Source organism: Ictalurus punctatus, chromosome 3 (genome assembly GCF_001660625.3).
Source record: "Ictalurus punctatus breed USDA103 chromosome 3, Coco_2.0, whole genome shotgun sequence".
NCBI classification, from domain to species: domain Eukaryota; kingdom Metazoa; phylum Chordata; class Actinopteri; order Siluriformes; family Ictaluridae; genus Ictalurus; species Ictalurus punctatus.
This window is the reverse complement of record NC_030418.2, coordinates 19129388-19143787: the sequence shown is the minus strand read 5'-3', so window position 1 is coordinate 19143787 and position 14400 is coordinate 19129388.

The following is a 14400-nucleotide window of genomic DNA, read 5'->3' as shown; positions in this document are numbered from 1 at the left end:
GGTAAAGATTGCTGATGTGCATTGTGTGCCTTTAGTTCTACCTACAGTGTGAGTCACACTGCATTGCTCAGCGGGTGAGTGTGACTAATTTGGTATAGAAAGCATTTATACATGGCAGGGCCTTTAGCAATTTATGTTCATGGGTTGCACAGCAGGGAGAAACGACAGGCTTTGTACACAGTAACATCTCGCTATGTCTTATTCAGCAGAGGCTGCCGTGTTAGAGACCTGATGCAGGTTAGCAAAAATAAACTACAGCTGCGATAGTGGGAACGAGGCCCGTATTCTGTTCGTTTTACCCAAATCCCTAAACAAAATCATCTCAAGAGGAAATGAGTGTTTAGTCCACAGTGAAAGCAGTTCATTGCCTTGTATAACTGCACAGTTATCACATTTACAAAAAAAAAAAAAAAAAAGTTTATTTGCACAATATTAACCTACACCTTAAAATGTTTGGATAAAATTAACCCAGGCTTTGGTTAGTGAGAGCACTATAAATGGAAATCGCCTGCTTTGAATGACCTGTCACTTTATTATTACTTTATTATTTTTATTTATTATTTATTATTATTCTTGTGTATGTCAGAATATTCATTCAATTTTCAAAGATTGGAGGAAAATCTACATAAATATAACTTACAGTTGAATAAGAGCTCAGAGGGCAACATTCTGCTGCTAAAAAAACAGCTGCTCATATCTCATGACTAATGAGGTAAAGAATAGGACAGACTTTATGAATAGCCAATATGCATGCATACACCTTAATATGCACAACATGAACTAAATTGTGCTCTACTACATTATTAATATTTAAATGTTTACTCTATATAGGTGTGCTGGCACACACACACACACACACACACACACACACACACACACACACACACCATGTACTGGCATGACAGGAGAAATGTATGGTTTCTGAGAGCAGACGCCTGTCCAGTGACGGCCTCCTGCTAATGGAGTGGCCAGGCAAGACTTTTATGAAAGGTGTAAAAATATCAACTTGCTCCAAGAAAAATATACTCTTGAGTCCTGACATTTACCCTGGCCAGAGCTGGAGGGCTTGCACTTTATTGAGAGAAAAGCCTCATTGATGGGAACTGCCGAGGTTTCCTTCCATGTTTGAAGTGTTCTGGTTCTGTAGGTCATGGGGAAACACTCGCATTTTCCACACCAACCAGCCTGGAAGAAAGTGTGCCTGGGGCTATCCCTGTTTGGACTGGAATGTATGAAAGTCTTCAGGAAATGGTGAGGGGAACTCTGTTTTCAAACAAGGTTTTGTTTTTTTTAAATACAGCTGAGGTTTTTAGCCACTGGAGGAAACCCTTTGAGTAAAAGTAACATGAATAGCTGTCCTTTTTACACTATGGCAAGATCTTTGGGGAAAAGTAAAAAATAATAATAATAAAAAAAAGACTTTCCATTAATAATTGTACATATTAAATGCAAATAGGATTTAAATATATGCCGCTGAAAAAAGAGCTGCAAAGTCTTCCCAGCTTGTATTTATTGCATTCTGCCCCCTCAGCATGTTTTGCCTTTGTCATACCATCTTTCTGCACTCAATACAAAGCCAGCTGAGGATTTAGTTTGGGGTCCTGTGTGTTTTTTCTTTTTAATTAATTAATTTATTTATTTTAGCTTGTTTGTTTTTACTGAGCTTTTGGTAGTTAACACCAGTGCTGCAAAACCAATAGCACAAGACTAGAACTGAACACATGTTAAAACTTCTATAAATGCTATAAATTTCTTTGGCACCTTCAGCTGTAGTAAGTCATGACTTTATCTCCAATGTCAGCATTATATATTTCATTTTAAGAACTTTACAGTACCCAGAGGCCAGTACTCCCCTGTGATACTAGGAATTTAGAACTTCCTGTAATTTAGAAAACTTATTTTATAAGATATTATTTTCTGATATATATTACATCTGTCTCATCTCTTTTTAAGACTACATCATAGAAAATTGGGTTAGCTTTTACTGAACATCATGGTGAAAATAATATTATAACTTATGCCAGGTGTGAAAAGACACTGAATTGAAGATTTAAGAGGCAATCTGGAATTATTCAGACTGGTGGATGAATTTCTTGCTCTGCAGCCGGAAATCCTTTGAAATATAATATATGGGAGTTTATAGTAAATGAACTGAATTAGCTTTAGAGGTTTGTCACTATGGCTCTAACAAAGACTGTGTTCTTTCCAAACAGCCTAAAGGACATCAGAGCAACATGTCACACCTGCTACTGACTTGAACGCTGCTACAGCTGAGATCAATTACTCCTCAGTTAACACCATGGTAATAACCTGGCATTCAAAAAATGTGACCAAAGATGACAGGACCCATCAGTCTTCTGCTGCTCCAGATGTGTCAGCGTTACAGCAAAATGCTGTCATAGACGAGCCACTGTTTCACAGACACTGGCCACCGTCGTGGTGAATTTATTTTCTTTTATCTCTTGACATATTATCTGTTCTTTGATCTTTAAACATCATATGAAATGCTTTTTTGATTTCTACATGTGCTCTTTTCCTTCATTTATTTTGCTTTGTATGTAGACAAAGAGCTCATAGTTATAATAAGTCTTTCAAAGTGAAAAATATGCTGCAGGACATTATGCTAGTTTTGCTCAGTTTGCTTTAAGACCCCTTCGGTTTGCTGAAACATTTCAGCCTGTTGATTTTACTTCCATAACCGTCTCCTGCATCAGTCTAGCCCTCTGCTCTGAGGGCTGCCACAAGGATAATATTCCTCCAGAGCTAGAGTATGGCTGTGACTGTGCTATGCTTTGGCAGAGGCTGTCACTTTCCCAGCTCACCCCGTGGATGTTTTTTCACCATGCCCAGCAGGTCTCTTATGCTCCACAATGGCAGCTTCATTCACCGCATGAGAAGGCCAGCTGGTGTGAAAGCTAACCAAATAATGGCTCTATCTGCTCCTGCCTACTGACCTGCAGTAGAAGCACACATGACACCCTGTAAACTAGGAGCACAGATTGTGTGTGTGTGTGGGGGGGGGGGGTTCAGGGGCTATAAAGGGTATTAAGACCAAAGCTCGGGAGAAAAGAGGGAGTGAAAGAATTCTTGAGATCATTCAATGTTGCAGAACCACAAAAAGCTAAAGCCAGCACTTTTCAGTTTAATGTTCTCTGATTCCACTTTGTTAAAGATGAAAATAATCAGTGGTGCATGTGGAATTGGCAGCCTTTCCCATGCCTATATGGTATCTTACAAATAAAAAGAAACATAGATAATAAACTTGTCTTGTCACATTATTAACTCTTTTCTCTAAATACAATATCTATACATTTATTAATTTTATACTATTAATTTTAGAGCAACTTGAATTAAGTAATGTAAAATGTCATTTTTTTATCAGTTTAATCTTTTTATTTGTTTGATAATATAAAAAAATATATATATTTTTCAAAATATAAAAATAATATAGAAATTGTGTCAATCTATTTTTCTTTATCTCTATTTATCTATGTTGTATTTTTAAGTGATCGTTTTGTTCTTTAATCCTGACAATTCAAAAGATATCAGTGGTTTCAATCATCACCCATTATTTGCATTTCCTGTATCATTTTTCATCCCTGCTACAGGACGGTGTACTGCTTTATGTTTGTGTGCATGTCTTTTTTATCCTGACTACACACACAGATCTCCAGATTAAAGAGCATGAGTCTGTTTTATACTCCCAGTCCTGATCCCGTTTGATTTACGGAAAGCCATTTGACTTTGGAGATTGTTCGCGCCATTAACAATGGTCTAAGCTAGGCAGAGGTTAATGGACAGGGGAAACCATGGCATTTGGGTTAGGATAAATACCCAGAGGGAGCAAAAAGGCCAACTTTCAGAGTACTAAATTACATTGGCCTTTCACCTTGGTTAGTGCTAGATTAATATCTACATCTATGTGCACTTAAACATTTCTATAGGAGCACAAATCCATGGTTCTTGAAAACCTCCCAATATAACTACGAGCTTCAAATCTACATTTTCTGAGGCTCTGGAGCTCCAATAATGGTCATTTTAACTTTAAGCCTACAATAGAGATTTGTCATTCACTTTTTTCGTTGCTGCACATTCAAAATATTTGGTGTGATGGATGTCCTCTCAAAAGTGCTCTAAATCAGCACTGGACATAACAAAGAAGTATGCACAAGGCTGAAGTAATATCACATTCAATGCTCAGGTTTGTTAACATTAAACATTTAATCACAGTTAGTTTCTGATCAACTCAAATAATTTATTAGAAACCTGTCTTTTGAGATTATTTTATATTTTATTGGGTCACTAATGGAAATCATAGTGTTTCTATGCAGGCCAACTATTAAAGCTGAAATGCTGAGACAATATCTTACATTTACAAATGCTCAACACTGCTTTTGACTTCCCACATGTGCATTCCATTAGTACATCTTTTTCCAGAACATTGGAATGCTGTTCTTTTAGCTTTAAAACTGATCCTGTCTTCATCACCATGGCCACATCTGAGCTGATCCAGTCAGGAGCCTATAAGCTGGGCTCAGAGCACACTTATACACAACTGCCCCTGTGCCAGAGTGGGTGACTGTGTGATGGGGAGTGACTTTCTGACCTGTTCACATGGCTAATAAAACATTCATAGGGGAGAGAGGAATTCCAGTGTATAGTTTTCCCCTGTCTGTGATGTTTGGAATCCTGTGGTGACCCCATAGAGAGCACCATTCTGCCTGCAAACAAAGGCCTGCTGTTCTCCTCCATATCATCACGGGCTAGAGCAACACCGCCAACTGCTCACTGCTAAGCCAATCAAATATTTTTCTTCCTTCACAGAAATTGTCTCAATAAATAGTCTTTCTCTGCAATCCCCTCTTCCCTATGTTCCCTATTTTTGCTATTGTACTGCTGTTCCTGCAGGTGGCCAAAGGTTTTATGGGGTCTCTTGTGTTAATGAAGGGGGGAAAACTGAGCACAGATTGATTTATTTTACATTTGTGATTATCCACATTGTCTACAGTAGTTGCCTGGCTTGTGTGGTTGTGTGGGAAAAATGTGCTTAAAGCCTTCCAGCAGTGTACTAATGTATTTCTTGGTTTTTAAGGTCAACGCTGTTTTGAGAATTTTTTTTTGTTTGTTTAATAACTTTCGACTTTTGTTGACAAATATGAAGAGACTATTAAAACAGCAACCCCAATACCTCAACAGCTTGTGTCCATAGATTTCAGCAGGGAAGACATCAAATGAGGACATAGTCTCAAACAAAATGAAGTCAAGACAGCCACACTTGAATTATGCAATTATGCAACCGCACTTGAATTAGGCGACTATCTCGAGTATTACTAATTTTTTAACTCCATAATAGGAAGTTAGTAGTCAACAAGTCTTGAATGAACTTAAACAAACTATGTACTCCATTTTTCAAAGACAGAACAGAACGAGAACCGAAGTAGTCGTGTCTAATAGCTGGGACCTCCAGGGCCTTCAAATTCCTGAGTTGATCAAACTGAACGTCTGACATTAGCAATTTGGCTCATCAATCTTCCTGCTTTATTGAAATCAATCTTTATAATTTTATAAGCAGTTGGTACAGTGGTGTTTGAAAGTTTGAATTTTCCATATATCTGCATAATATGACCTAAAACATCATTAGATTTTCACACAAGTCCTAAAAGTAGATAATGAAAACCCAATTAAACAAATGGGACAAAAATATTATACTTGGTAATTTATATATTGAGGAAAACGATTCAATGTTACATATCTGTGAGTTGCAAAAGTATGTGAACCTCTGGGATTAGCAGTTAATTTTAACTCTGATCTTCACAGCAAATGTCTGTGGAAGTGTATCATGGCACAAACAAAGGAGATTTCTGAGGACCTCAGAAAAAGAGTTGTTGATGCTCATCAAGCTGGAAAAGGTTACAAAACCATCTCTAAAGAGTTTGGACTGAGCAATCCACAGTCAGACACATTGTGCACAATTGGAGGAAATTCAAGACCATTGTTACCCTCCCCAGGAGTGAGGACCAACAAAGATCACTCCAAGAGCAAGATGTGTAATGGTCCACAAGGTAACAAAGGAGCCAGGGTAACTTCTATGCAAGTAAAGGCTTCTCTCACATTGGCTAATATTAATGTTCATTACTCCACCATCAGGAGAACACTGAACAACAATGGTGTGCATGGCAGGTTGCAAGGAGAAAGCCACTGACTTCCAAAAAGAACATTGCTGCCCGTCTGCTGTTTGCTAAAGATCATATGCAAAAGAGAAATAGAAATAGAATTTCTTGGTTTAAATGAGAAGCATTGTGTTTGGAGAAAATGGTAAATGGTCTGCAATTATATAGTGCTTTTTAACCTTAACAGTTCTACAAAGCATTTTACATTGTTTCTAATTCATCCATTCACACACACACTCTCACACCAACGCCAATGTAAGGTGCAAAACACTGAATTCCAGGACAAGAACCTTATCCTGTCAGTGAAACATAGTGGTGGCAGTATCATGGTTTGGACTTGTTTTGCTCAATCTCAGACTGGACGACTTGATGGAACAATGAATTTATCATCAGTCCATGAAATGAATCTCAAGAGAAAGTGGGTAATGCAGCAAGACAATGACCCTAAGCACACAAGTTGTTCTACTAAAGAATGGTTAAAGAGGAATGTCCAAGTCCTGACCTGAATCCAATAGAAATGTTGTGGAAGGACCTGAAGCAAGCAGTTCATGTGAGGAAACTCACCAATGTCCCAGAGTTGAAGCTGTTCTGTACTGAGGAATGGACTAAAATTCCTCTAAGCCGATGTGCAGGACTGATCAACAGTTACAGGAAAGTTTAGTCCCACCAGATACTGAAAGCAAACATTCAGATATTTTTGCTGCTCACAGATGTGTAATATTGGATCATTTTCCTCAATAAATAAATGAACCAGTATAATATTTTTGTCTCATTTGTTTAATCGGGTTCTCTTTATCTGCTTTTAGGACTTGTGTGGACATCTGATGTTGTTTTAGGTCATATTTATGCAGAAATGTAGAAAATTCTAAAAGGTTCATAAACTTTCAGCACCACTCTACAATTGTTGTTGTAAATAAATTCAGCTGTGTTTGATAGAGCAGGTGTGGCTCCCATCGCCATTGTCACAGTATGTGAAATAAACACAGATGTTATTAACTGCTATTAACAATATGTTCATAGAGTGAGCATAAGGCAATGTGATACCTGTCCCAATGGGGTTCTGTTAGTGCTTGTTGTTTTTTGACCTCAACATGCAATAATAAATCTACCAAGCTAAGTGGGGCAATAAAGATGACTAAATCAATGGAGCATCCTCTTATATCTGTCAAATAAGGAACATTTATGTTTAAGTGGTTGCTTGCTCAAAAGAGTTAATTAGTATTTATTTGAAAGGAATTTAAAATGTTTGGTGTTGTAAGTTCTGAGGACTTTAAGATTAACATATGTTGAATGGCTGATATATATGGTGGAGTTCTGTCCTACCTCTGCTATGGATGAACTGCTACTTGTGTTATACCTAACAAACAGAAGCTGCTTCTTTATTCTTAATCCATTTGGCATATAATAGAATTAGACAATAATGTAATAATTTTATAATTTATACTTTTCTAATTTTCTAGTACCAAAGTTTGGGCCTGTTTTTTTATTATTATGATTATGATTCTTCTTGTTGTTATTATTATTATTATTATTATTATTATTATTATTATTATTATTATTATTATTATTATTGTTATTATTCAAAGGACTCAAAGTACAAATTAGTTATCAACAGCATTTTTTAAATTAGCTATGGCAGCTGGTCATTTTCAGTAGATATGCATCTTAATAGTTTTTGGCAGTGACAAAGGAAAGGATTTCTCAACCACTCAAAAATATAAATGACTTGATTTTGAGGGTAACATAATCCCCTTGGAGCCACTTCTTGACAGTTGGTTTCATGGTCCCCAACTGCAGCTCTCTAACCCCTACCCCCCACATGTGTGAAAACCTAGCACTCAAGAAAAGTTAGCCTTGAGGTTGTGTTCACCAGCATGCTTTTGTAGATAGAAAAATTCAACAAGGCAACCTCCAAAGCCACAGTTTTGCCGTTGTATATACAGTGACACAGTTATATTCATTAACATATATACTGTGAGCTGCTGTTTCCTGAAAATGTCCCAGAGGCCCATGACCTTCACCTTCACATAGAACCCTAGCAGGAACACCAAGCAGGAAATTACACACACAGGACTGGAAGCTAAATCGTTAAACTGTTATCGTTTTGCTAAAGCTGTGAATGATTAATTCTTTTTTCTTTTTTTGTAGCGATAAAGAAAAGACTCTGAAAAAGAAAACGTTTAGCATATATTTTGCTTATTTCAATCAAATTCCCCCAAAACAAGCAAGTAAATGTAATGTTATGATAATGAATTAAGGAAAGATAATTTTGAAATATTGTAATGCTAGATTGAACCTATAGTCAAGAATTATAAGGAATTTATCAGGAAAGTTCCATTTTTGTTTTTTATAAAACAAATGACAGATTATATTTCATTTTTAGATAAGACACAAAGTTGATTCCAAATCAACCGAAATATCACTTGTTATAACTGGAAAGAAGATGAAAAAGTGGAATCTCTGAATCTTCTTTAGCCAACTAAGCATTGTTTTCTGGTGACCCCTGAAGCCATTATTACCCTCATAAAACATACTGCAATCTGAGAACATTCAGGAAGGTCAGCACTTTCTCTAAACCCATGTGATTTTTTTTTAAATTCCTTTTCATGTGGAGTACTGGGTCGCAGCCTCTCTGGCACTGGTTTCCAGATCCATTTGGGAATATGGAATATCAAGTGTAACTGAACTCTTAACTTTTACCATTACTCTGAAATTTAGCAGAACGGCCCTGGATTTAATGCTTACTGATACCATCTTGAAATTTCGCAGATTAGTAATGTTGTGCCGATTACTACTGCTGTAACTGAAGTCTGCACCCTTATTCACTTCTCCCCAGAAAAAAAATTAATGGAATTTGCTTGCTAATAGTTATAACTAGTTTCATTATGTTCCTTGTGAAACACTCCTTTCCCGTCTGCTTTATCATAAATAATATGGTTCTTGAGGGACTACAGAGCTGTGATATCAGCATGGGCTGATGTAGTGTTATAAAAGAAAACTTATATCAGATCAGCTTTTCAGGTTGAAAGCAACTCTCTGGTGCTAAAAAGCATAAAATTCAGAAGCATGGAAATGTGCATCATGTGTACAATAATAAAAGAAATGAAATGCCATACATTTTAACACAGGCATAAAAAACAAACAGGGGAATGGTAAAATGGGCACAGGTCTTACCTACTGTATGTCTCCAGATCCCCATGATAGCACTAATCAGATTTATCTCTCACTCTGGCCTTTGCTTCAGCCTATATTTTACAGACCTAATTAATCTGAATACCCATAGGTAAAATTATCCATTCTCTCCCTCCTTGTAATCTTAAAAGTCTTGGCACATGTTTCAAACAGCCCTATTTTTGAAACAGACAGGTAAAGACAAGAGTTAAATGTGTCTAGACATTTGAGGTTAAACTAATTAGTGAGCTTGTCTTGCTCTGCGTAAAGCGTTTGATCAGAAATCGTTTGTGCTATATAGCCTAGGGATGCTTTTTTTTGACTGAGTACAGCAAAGTGTGTTTTAGTGTTTTGTTTATTAAGGACTGTGAGTCTATATGAACTTGAACTTAACCTGGTATTATGTTATAAAAGAGAAGAATTCTTTTATGTGGCATGCTTTGCTGAAAATGACACTGATAGAATTAAGCAGGTATGTGTACACAGCAATATACACTCACTCTGTACCATGAGTCACAGTCTTGGGGGAATAATCTGCTTATATTAAGAGAAAACTGCTTGCAATTCTGAACATAATTCAACTTATCCACATTTTGTTATTCTGGAAAGAAAACTGCAGCTTGGCATTGCAGACATGCATGCAACAGCTAGACCTCAGCAATGCTTGTGTACTATGCGGTTGAAGGTTTTGTGAGAATGTAGCTTATCATGCTTTCATTGTGAGGAAAGGAAGAAAGGGCAGATGTATATACTAGCCAATCTAGCATCTGGATGTGTTTTTCTCTGAGTATGGTAAGAGAGACATGGAAAGACGAAACACTTTTGTCAGGCTTCATACACACACACACACACACACACACACACACACACATATATATATATATATATATTTATATATATATATATATATATATATATATATATATATATATATATATATATATATATATATATATACACATACATAAATACATACATACATACAGTGCATCCAGAAAGTATTCATAGCGCTTCACTTTTTCCACATTTTGTTATGTTACAGCCATATTCCAAAATGGATTACAATCATTATTTCCCTCAAAATTCTACAGACAATACCCCACAATGACAGAAGCAATGCCATGATGAAAGAAGTTTGTTTGAAATCTTTGCAAATGTATTAAAAAACACAAAAAAAGCACATGTACATAAGTATTCACAGCCTTTGCTAAATACTTTGTGAAGCACCTTTGACACCAATTACAGCCTCAAGCCTTTTTGAGTATGATGCTACAAGCTTGGCACACCTATTTGTGGGCAGTTTCTCCCATTCTTCTTTGCAGGACCTCTCAAGCTCCATCAGGTTGGATGGGAAGTGTTGGTACACAGCCATTATCAGATCTCTCCAGAGATGTTCAACTGGGTTCAAATCTGGGCTCTGGATGGGCCTCTCATGGACATTCACAGAGTTGTCCTGTAGCCACTCCCTTGTTATCTTGGCTGTGTGCTTAGGGTCGTTGTTCTTTTGGAAGATGAACCTTCGCCCCAGTCTGAGGTCCAGAGCACTCTGGAGCAGGTTTTCCTCAAGGATGTCTCTGTACTTTGCTGCAATCATCTTTCCCTCGATCCTGACTAGTCTCCCAGTTCCTGCCACTGAAAAACATCCCCACAGCATGATGCTGCCACCACCATGCTTCTTTGTAGGGATGGTATTGGCCACGTAATGAGTGGTGCCTGGTTTCCTCCAGACATGATGCTTGCCATTCAAGCCAAAGAGTTCAATCTTTGTTTCATCAGACCAGAGAATTTTGTTTCTCATGGTCTGAGGGTCTTTCAGGTGCCTTTTGGCAAACTCCAGGTGGGCTGTGGCTTCTGTATGGCCACTCTACCATACAGGTCTGATTGGTGGAGTGCTGCAGAGATGGTTGTTATTCTGGAAGGTTCTCCTCTCTCCACAGAGACACGCTGGAGCTCTGTCAGAGTGACCATCGGGTTCTTGGTCACCTCCCTGACTAAGGCTCTTCTCCCCCGATTGCTCAGTTTGGCTGGGTGGCCAGCTCTAGGAAGAGTCCTAGTGGTTCCAAACTTCTTCCATTTACGGATGATGGAGACCACTGTGCTCATTGGGACCTTCAATGCTGCAGAAATGTTTCTGTACCCTTCCCCAGATCTGTGCCTCGATACAATCCTGTCTCAGAGGTCTACAGACAATTCCTTGAACTTTGTGCTCTGACATGCATTGTTAACTGTGACCTTATATAGACAGGTGTGTGCCTTTCCAAATCATGCCCAATCAAATGAATTTACCACAGGTGGACTCCAATCGAGTTGAAGAAACATCTCAAGGATGATCAGTGGAAACAGGATGCACCTGAGCTCAATTTTGAGTGTCATGGCAGAGGCTGTGAATACTGATCTTGACCCGTCTCAATTGTCCAACTATAGACCAATATCAAATCTCCCCTTCATCTCTAAGATTTTAGAAAAGGTTGTAGCAAAGCAGTTATGCTCATACTTAGATAGGAATAACATTCATGAAATATATCAGTCAGGATTTAGACCTCATCATAGCACAGAGACAGCGTTAGTTAAAGTAGTAAATGACCTTCTACTGACTTACGATCAGGGTTGTGTCTCGCTGCTTGTGTTACTCGACCTTAGTGCAGCTTTTGATACTATAGATCACACTATTCTCCTTGATAGATTAGAAAATGTTGTTGGTATTAAGGGAACAGTCCTCTCCTGGCTCAGGTCTTATCTGACCGATCGTTATCAGTTCGTAGATGTAAATGGTGAATTCTCCATGCGTACTGAGGTTACTTTTGGAGTTCCACAGGGTTCTGTTTTAGGCCCACTGCTCTTTACTTTATATATGCTACCCCTAGGTCAAATTATTCGTAAACATGGAATTAGCTTCCACTGTTATGCTGATGATACACAGTTGTATGTTTCAGCGAAGCCAGAGGACAGACATAAGCTTAGTAAAGTTGAGGATTGTGTAAAGGACATTAGACATTGGATGTTAATTAACTTCCTTCTGCTTAATTCTGATAAAACAGAAATACTTTTATTAGGCCCACGTGTAGCTAGAAGTATTCTTTCTGATCACATGGTTACTCTGGATGGTCTTTCTGTTTCATCATGTGCAGCAGTTAAAGACCTTGGAGTGATTATTGACTCCAGCCTATCATTTGATGCTCATGTAGATAATATTACTAGGATAGCCTTCTTTCATTTCAGAAATATTTCTAAAATAAGAAACATATTGTCACTACATGATGCGGAAATACTAGTTCATGCATTCGTCACCTCTAGATTAGATTATTGTAATGCCATACTGTCTGGATGTTCCAGTAGGAATATAAATAAGCTCCAATTAGTCCAGAATGCAGCTGCTAGAGTCCTAACTAGAACTAGAAGATACGACCATATCACACCGATATTATCAATACTGCATTGGCTCCCAGTAAAATCTCGCATTAATTATAAAATACTCTTATTAACCTATAAAGCACTAAATGGTCTCGCGCCACAATATCTAAGCGACCTTTTGGTTTTATATGATCCGCCACGCCTACTTAGATCAAAAGATGCAGGCTATCTGACGGTACCTCGAATAGTGAAGGCTACAGCAGGGGGAAGAGCTTTCTCTTATAGGGCCCCACAGTTATGGAACAGTCTTCCTATTAGTGTTCGGGACTCAGACACAGTCTCAGTGTTTAAGTCTAAGCTTAAAACGTATTTGTTTACTCAAGCCTACCCTGACTAGATTCTGTTCTACTTTCTCCCTCTCTCCTTTCGCCGAGCCCCACACGAATTTATGGAGATACTAGAGATCCAGATCCTTTCTGCCTCTGGATGGAGCTCAAATCTTCTTTAATTCCAGACTGCTGGGACTACGGCTGCTCTTAACGCCATACAGACTTCATATAAATCCATAATGAACTTTTTCACAATATCTGTTGTTACCCAGATGAGGATGGGTTCCCTTCTGAGTCGGGTTCCTCTCAAGGTTTCTTCCTCTTAAAACATCTTAGGGAGTTTTTCCTTGCCACCGTCGCCACTCAGTGGCTTGCTCAGTTGGGATAAATTCACACCTTTAATATCTGTATACCGTGTTGATATTTCTGTAAAGCTGCTTTGAGACAATGTCTATTGTAAAAAGCGCTATACAAATAAAATTGAATTGAATTGAATTGAATTGAATTATGCACGTGTGCTTTTTTGTTTTTTATTTTTAATAAATTTGCAAAGATTTCAAACAAACTTCTTTCACATTATGGGGTATTGTTTGTAGAATTTTGAGGAAAATAATGAATTTAATCCATTTTGGAATAAGGCTGTAACAAAATGTGGAAAAAGTAATTATTATTAACATACATATATATATATATACATACATATATATATATATATACATACATATATATATATACATACATATATATATATATATATATATATACATACATATATATATATATATATATATATATATATATATATATATATATATATATATATATACACACACACACACACACACACACACACACACACACACACACACACACACACACATTTTTTTTTGTCGGAAAAAATTAGTAAACCCCTTGAAAATTGTTGGCTTTTTTGACATATTTGGACAAGCAAACATTTGATCTGCTTTGAAACAATTTTCACAATTTAAATTGACAAAAAAACAGATCAGTCGCATAGAAAAAGTAATAAAAGGAAAAGTAAGTACACCCCTATACTGATCACACCTTATGCTCCATAAATATCACACCTTAAATCCATAAAATTAGAATCAGATTTTGATTATATTAGAATCAGGGTGCCAGTGATTATAGCCTGCTTAGGGAGTGCAGGTATTATTTAAACCTCTTAGATCTAGTGTCTGGTGTTCCCTTTGCTATAGAGGTGTGTGGTGTCATCATGCCAAGATCTAAAGGGTTCTATAAGGCCTTCAGGGAAAAAATGGTTGTGAATGCCTATGAGTCTGGCAAGGGATTTAAAAAGAACTTGAAATTATTTGAACTATATAATTTCACTGTAAGGAAAAGAATCTGTAAATGCC